Source organism: Oryza glaberrima, chromosome 10, assembly GCF_000147395.1.
Source record: "Oryza glaberrima chromosome 10, OglaRS2, whole genome shotgun sequence".
In the NCBI taxonomy this organism is placed as follows: domain Eukaryota; kingdom Viridiplantae; phylum Streptophyta; class Magnoliopsida; order Poales; family Poaceae; genus Oryza; species Oryza glaberrima.
The window spans coordinates 13,335,083-13,342,665 of record NC_068335.1 but is presented as its reverse complement, the minus strand read 5'-3'; the positions used below and the strand labels follow the sequence as shown (position 1 = coordinate 13,342,665).

General features: G+C 39.2%; 1 long non-coding RNA gene across 1 annotated transcript; it reads left to right on the top strand.

The window, feature by feature from the left end:
• Positions 1-1,701: 1,701 nt before the first annotated feature.
• Positions 1,702-7,208, top strand: LOC127753518 (uncharacterized). The gene is made up of 3 exons (XR_008012585.1): positions 1,702-1,847; positions 2,441-2,551; positions 6,855-7,208. It is a non-coding gene; the product is annotated as an uncharacterized LOC127753518 (long non-coding RNA).
• The last annotated feature ends 375 nt before the right edge of the window (positions 7,209-7,583 follow it).

Genomic DNA, 7,583 nt, shown 5'->3' with positions numbered 1-7,583 from the left:
ATCAAATTTGGATTTATTTTTTCCTCATATGATCATGATCAAAGTTGGATGGAGGATGTACATTTAAACATACATAAATTCTCTGCAAAAATACATGAGCGATAAAAAGTTAAAAAGTATAAATGATATATTTGAAACTACTCTAGTAAACAAGTAGAGGAAATCTAAGCATCTCTAATGTATATTTCCTATAAAGTTATAACCCACAAACTCTAAAGCTTAACATGCAGCCATGCCACATTATCACCCACTGACAATAATTACATATTCAACCTCATGCAAGCATGCAACATTGTCTACAATATATTTAATTCTACAAATCAACATGCAAACATATCCAATCATCACCACTCACATCATTTTCACAATATTTTTACAAATCTATCTATTATTTTTATAATATTTAACATAAACTTATCAATATGTTCCAAATTAAAGCGCGGGTCATTTGTTTCATGATAAATACTGATAAACTCTAATATTTCATTTGTTTTCTTTTTACCCCTAGCTTGATTGTAGCATATATATATATATATATATATATATATATATATATATATATATATATATATATATATATATATATATATATATATATATTGAAAATTACTTAGTAATTCCTGCAGCAAAGCGCGGGGAATCACCTAGTAATTATTATGATTACCACTATGGTTTTATGGAGTGCCAACGTGGTGGAAAATATTTGTGGGACCTACAAATCAGTCTATCCCTCTCCTTCATCTCCTCCTTCGGCATGCAGCCAACCTTCCCTCACCGCCATCACCCATGTCCCGCATCCAGCCCCATCTGCCGTCCACACCACCATCACCTGAATATTCGCTCAAGATGGACCCTGTTCATCTCCACCGCCGGCGCTACTCGAGAGGCCTCCCTCCTGAGCTCACTCCTCCAGGCTAGCCTCGCCTCGTCACTCGCGGGGTCTACGACTCCACTTCCACGTGCAGACTTGTACACTTAGTCTGCCTATAACCTCCTCTCTGTCGCCCCTTCATTCGAAAACCGTTGTAGTTGGGTTCGTTGGCGTTGTCTCCACTGGCAGCTGCCTCCAAGTCGCTTGAGCACGACTGCACGAAGTTGAGTCGGGTGGCGCCATCCTCCCTGGACAGCGTGACTATTGACGGTCTTTAAATCATAATATTTGACCGTCAATACTTGCATATAATGAATTAAAATATGATATCCAACTTAGTGGTAGGGATTATTACTAATCAATTCCACTAGTGTTGGTGAAATATGTTATGCAGGTATTTTGAGGAGAAAACACATCCATCATGCGACAAAATGGACCTCCGCACATTTAGGATGCGTTTACACGGATTGGAGGGCCCATAAGTCGATAAAAACCACTTAGAATTGGGCCAAAACATAGTGCAAGTTATTGGGGGTCCATTAAGCAACCTACCGGCCAAAGGAGAGGCCGGGAGGACACTTTTTGGGTTCGGCCGAACCCACCAGTTCGGCCGAACCCGTTCTGCGGCTGTTCATCGCCAGATTACACGTGTACGCTCCTGATCACTTCCCAATGGCAGTTCCAGGGCATTTTGGACATTTCGCATAGGCTGTAACCGTCATACCTGCCTATATAAAAGGAGGAGCTCACTCTCATTTCCAACACACAACTTTGAGCTGAATTACAAGATGTTCTATTATATCTTTTATACATTAGAATAAAGTAGAGAGTGAGGGGAAGTTTTGGAGGAGTGCCCGGAAGTTTGGCACTCATCCGACTTCTACCTCGACGAGTGTAGCTTCCTAGGAGCAATTCTGGAGGAGTACCGAAGCTGTCGGTACACTCTGCTCCGGGTTCGGAGAACTTCTTCTGTAAAGTAAGCATTCGTGTTCCTTTCTTATGTTATTTAATTATTTAGTCTGAGTAAGTTATATTTCTATCTTTGCGGGTTCATTGTTTAGTATTCATACTAAGTGCTCTAGTACTAGGACTCCAGATAGAGAAGGAAGTTCCTGCGCAAGTATTAGAGTACTAATTAATAACTTAGACGTGGTGTCTAGGTTAGAGATTACCTTTGTTTGTTGTGTATCCCACGGATTTGTCAGAGGTAGGCGGCAGGTGGTGACAGCCCTGAAGCCCATCCTAGTAATCCTCCACGTTCGGATACATCATAGAGCTATAGCTGGAACCATACTAGCAGACCAGCAGAGATCGGTGCCTGAAGCAACAGATAGGAAATTACCTTTGCTTAGCATAGATAATTAAAACTTATAGAAAGTCCTCTCTAGCCTAGCCTGCCTACCACTAGTTGTTGTCCTTGGATAGTCTTAGCCTTAGGTAGATTACACACGTTCCCTGAGTTCGATATTCTTTTGGGTCACCCGAAAGTAAAGTGCTACAGCGGTCTTTCGTGCACTTGTGGATTTACCTATAGTTGTAAGAAATACCAACGATGACCGGCTTGTGCAGGATGCGAAGATGCCTCACCACTTCATGCCGCGGGGGAGATCGAGCTGACAGACTTGTGGGTCCCACGGCTCTTTCCACGCTCGCACTCCACGTAGGCAAAGTTGCAAATAGGTAAAGAAATCACGTGACAATTTTACAAGTTCAAACCTACAAAATGTATTTGGAGATTTAATTGTTAAACCTAATATTGACACATAGTTAAAAATTTGGTGATGACTAATTCTTGCTATTGCCGTAAAACTTTCGCAAAAAAATCCTAAAGTAATCGACAAAGTTTACGGTCTCATCTTTTTCTTATGCTTATATATTTATCAACTAAAATTTGAATTTTCGGGTGATTTTGGGTTCTTTATTGAAGTTTATTTTTTAGCCTTTGCTTTTATATCATTAAAAACACATATATAAAAGTATTATTTAGAAATTATTTTTCGTTTGAAAATACGACATTTGGGGCTGTTAATGTTGAGCAAGGATTGAAAACATGTGGGAGAAAAACCTTACATGAAATTAATTAGAGAAAAATGCACTGGCGGTCCTTAAACTTGTCATGAGGTTTCACTTAGATCCACGAACTTGCAAAGCGCATATCGAGGCCTCTAAACTTGGTTTATTATATCATCCCGGTCCAAAGGGTCATTTGACCGTGGTCTTGTCTACGTGGCACGCCATGTGGACGATGACATGGCGTTTATTTTTTCCTTTCCCCTTTTCTTTTTCCTCCTATTCTTTTATCTTCTTCCTCCACTAGAGCCACCTCAAGCTCCCCGCGTTGAAGAGCCCGAAGAAGATGGAAATGAGAGGAAGAAGTGAGAAAAAAAAGAAATAATAATAATATTGTGCCATGTCGTAATCTACATGTCATGTCACGTAGGCAAGACCATGGTCAAAAGAGACTTTGGACCGAGATGATATAATAAACCAAGTTTAGAGACCTCGATATACACTTTGCAAGTTCATAGACCTAAATGAAACCTGTTTACATGTTTAAGGACCACCAGTGCAATTTACTCAATTAATTAAGGGCCCCTTTGAATCACAGGAATGAAAAAACGGAGGAATAGGAAAATCGTAGTATTCTGACAGGAATGTAAATATAAAACAGAGGATTACAAAATATTGGAAAAACGTAAGAATGACTGTTTGATTGAACCACAGAAAAAACACAGGAATTTGAGGAGAGATAAAGACTCAAAGGATTTTTTTTTCCATGAGGTTCTACCTCTTGTTAAAATTCCTCCAAAACTTGTATGGGAAGATGCATTCCATAGGAATTTCATAGGATTCCATAGGGTTCATTCCTTTAATTCAAATGGCTTTGTAGTAAAAATTCCTATAGAAATGAAATCCTCTAAAATTTCTATGAATTTCCTTTGATTTAAAGGGGGCCTAATACTCTAACATATCCGATACTCCCTTCGTTAAAAAAAAACTCAATCCTAGATTTGAAATTAGACATATCTAGGTTCAAACCCAGGATTGGATTTTTTTTTTTAAACGGAGGGAGTAAGTAGTACTCTCTCCATCTCATATTATAAGGGATTTTAGATGAATCTGGATAGGCTCCTTGTCTAGATTTATAATACTAAAATATATCAAATCCATCTAAAATCTCTTATAATATGGGATCGAAGGAGTAGTAGTAAAAGAGACGGAAGGCAGCAAAATCCAAATTAAGGTTGTGTTTAGTTCGGCCCAAAAGTTTAGAATTTAGTTAAAATTTGAGATGATGTGACTGGAAAGTTATGTATGTATGAAAGGTTCGATGGGAAGAAAAGTTAAAAGTTTGGAAAAAAAAACTTTGGAACTAAACGAGGCCTAACCCCAGTGACTGAGAGAAGGAAAAGGCGAGCGACAGTAACTGAACACAGGTACGTACGTAAACCCAGGTGGCATGGCCAGTCGGGCAGTCCAAACTACTGTAGGTGACGATATCATCGACCAAGATAGAATTGAAGTAGGAGTAGTAAAAACGATAGGATGGGGCGTGACAGCTAGCTGCAGCCTGCAGCCGCTGGCGGTAGGAGCAGTCCTCTGCCGGAAAAAGGAAAAATGCGAGCGCACAAAATTAAACTTGTGCCCTCCTCCCTGCATCATGCAGCTGCAGGCACGTACGTACAGTACACTTGCCGGCCATGGGCGCCATCGTCGTCGTCGTTGGCATATGCAAGCTAAGCTAGCTGTCGCTTCGCTCGCACTGTACGCTCACTGTTCGCGTGCATGCACACCACACCAGCCGGCGACGAGACAAATCCGCGGCCGGCCCCTGCAGAGTCCGTACGCCGACATCCCATGCTCTCCCGTGGGCTCCGCCACCATTGCCATTGCTCCAGCGACCACTGGAGCTCTCTCTCCCTCTCTCTCTTTCTCTCTCATCTTAAGGAGGGCAAGTAAGCACAAAAAGAGGGGCACCGTTATGTACCACGGCGCAGGTATCGAGAGGCGGCTGACCGGCCGGCCTTTCAGAAAAGAAATGTGAACGTTTGAACGGATGTTCGAATGGGTTTTTGGACATAAATAAAAAAACTAATTTTATAGCTCGCTGAAAACCACGAGGTGAATTTATTAAGCCTAATTAATCTATCATTATCATATGTGGTTACTATAGTACTTATAACTAATCATAGACTAATTAGGTTTAAAAGATTCGTCTCACGTTTTTGTGCGAACTGTGCAATTATTTATTTTATATATTTAATGCTCTATTTAGATGTCCAAATATTTAATGTTATATTTTTAGGAAAAAAAATTAGAAACTAAGCCAAGCCCAAGGTTGAATGAAGAAGATGACGACGACAACGACGACACGGGTGGTGGTGGTGGGCGCGCGCCGTCGTATCGCACGTACTCCACCGGCCGGCCACGACATGGATGGACAGGGGGAGGTCAGTTCACTTCACTGCCGCCGTCAACTCCATCCATCTGTAGGAGTACGCAGCTAGCCATAGCTCCTACTCCTGGCTCCTACTACTAGGAGTAGCTGCAAGTACGCGGTCGCTGTCGTCGTCTACCTGCAGCCAGCCACTAGAGCAAAGTACTGTAGAGAGAGCGGTTGATTGCACTTGGGGTAATGCGGTGCGCCCATGGCATCTCTGCACCTGTGTGTCTGTCTCTCGCCATGGCTGGCTGGCGCTCTCTATCTCTGATCTGTGCCTAGGGTGGTACAGATGTTTTCATGCTGCCTGCCCACCTTGCCTGCCAATGTTTACACTACTGCAATGGCCCCATGCACCATGGCACATTGATTAATTAGTTGAGCATTCTGGTACATTGATCGTACTTACTATTCAATATTGGCCGTAAACCTAATTAAACCAGTGCAAATTATTGTTAGCACATAGTCTCAGGTTATAAAACGTTTTTGACTTTGGTCAAAATTAAATTGCTTCAAGTTTGACTAAATTTGTAAAAAAAATAATAATAACATTTTCAACCCAGAACAAATTTATTATGAAAATATATATTGAATTATTGATTTAATGAAACTAATTTGGTATTATAAATATTACTATAATTGTCTATAAACTTATTAAAAATACCATAATACATTATTAATATATATTCAATTATTTGACTATTAAAAATACCACAATACATTATTAATACTCCCTCCATCCCAAAATAAATACAGTTTTGCATTGTTCATGCCCAATGTTTCATACTTCGTTTTATTTGAAAAAAATTATGATATGTATTTTCAATGATAAAACATGAATAGTACTCTATGTGTGACTATATTTTAAATTTTTTGAAATAAGACGGATGATCAAACGTTGGACACGGATACCCATAACTGCACTTATTTTAGGACAGAGGTAGAGTGATGTTTACAAACTATAAAGATTAGATAAATATTGCAAAAACACACTCAAAATTTGTATAATCTGTTTGTAGACATTGCAAGAATGTGTCACAGCTAAAAATAGACCCTAAAAATTAGTAATTTGCTAAAGGCCACTCTCTGTTTAATTGGATAGAGAACTTATTTAAAAAGACGAGAATGCTTCAAAGACCAAAAGTTTCTGACATGAGGCTACTGTGAAGACAGAATACGATGTACTCCCTCCGTTCCAAAAAAAAGACAAACTATGGGTTTCCGTGTCCAACTTTGATTGTCCGTCTTATATGAAAATTTTTTATAATTCGTATTTTCATTGTTGCTAGATGATAAAACATGATTAATATTTTATGCGTGACTTGTCTTTTTAATTTTTTTCATAATTTTTTTAAATAAGACGGACGGTCAAACGTTGAACACGGAAAATAGGGTTTGTCTTTTTTTTTGGACGGAGGAAGTATTTGGGCTAATGGCAGATTTACAGTTGCATAGTAACTTTTTAAATTTTTCATCCCAACTCCATGACCGAAGCATGCGGCCCCAGAGAGTAATGGTTATGACCTTGTGAGTGGCATGCAGATCCGTCGGTGTTGAGCACGTACGAGAGTGGCGACGACAACCACAGTGACCTTAGGACCGACGACGACAACGGCACTAGCCTTTGGAGGTGTGGATCCAGCAACGGGAAGGTCGGGGACTGCGTCGGCGACGACGGATTTTGTAGTGCTCATCAACGACAGAGCCACCTCTCAGGCATCTCGAGATGTTGTTGCCTATGCTCCTCCACCATCTATCGCCTACAGATTTTGTTCGTGTATGAAAAATAGTCTACCACGGGAAAATGATACTACTTTCGTCCTAAAATACTGTAGTTTAGTCCATCTAATTCATACCAATACAAAAGCAAAAAAAAATAATATAATGCACCTATTAGAAAACTCCAATAAAATTATCTCATACTTTAACAAATCATTAAAAAACCACTTTCACAATTGTATTATCCCATACTATAACAAATTACAATAGATTTATAACCCACTTTCACAATTGTATTATCCCATACTTTAACAAATTCAAATGGATTATAACCCAGTTTCACAATCCTCAATACTCCTATATTGCTTAAAAGATAAATTCTTTATGGATAAATAGATAAAAATATAAAGTCTCCATGAATCTTCCAAAGAAGAATATTAAAAGCGAACACGCAAAACGAGATAACTATTAACGCATGATTTGATTAATTAAGTTTTAATTATTACAAACTTGAAAAATGGATTTATCTGATGTTTTAAAGCAACTTTTATA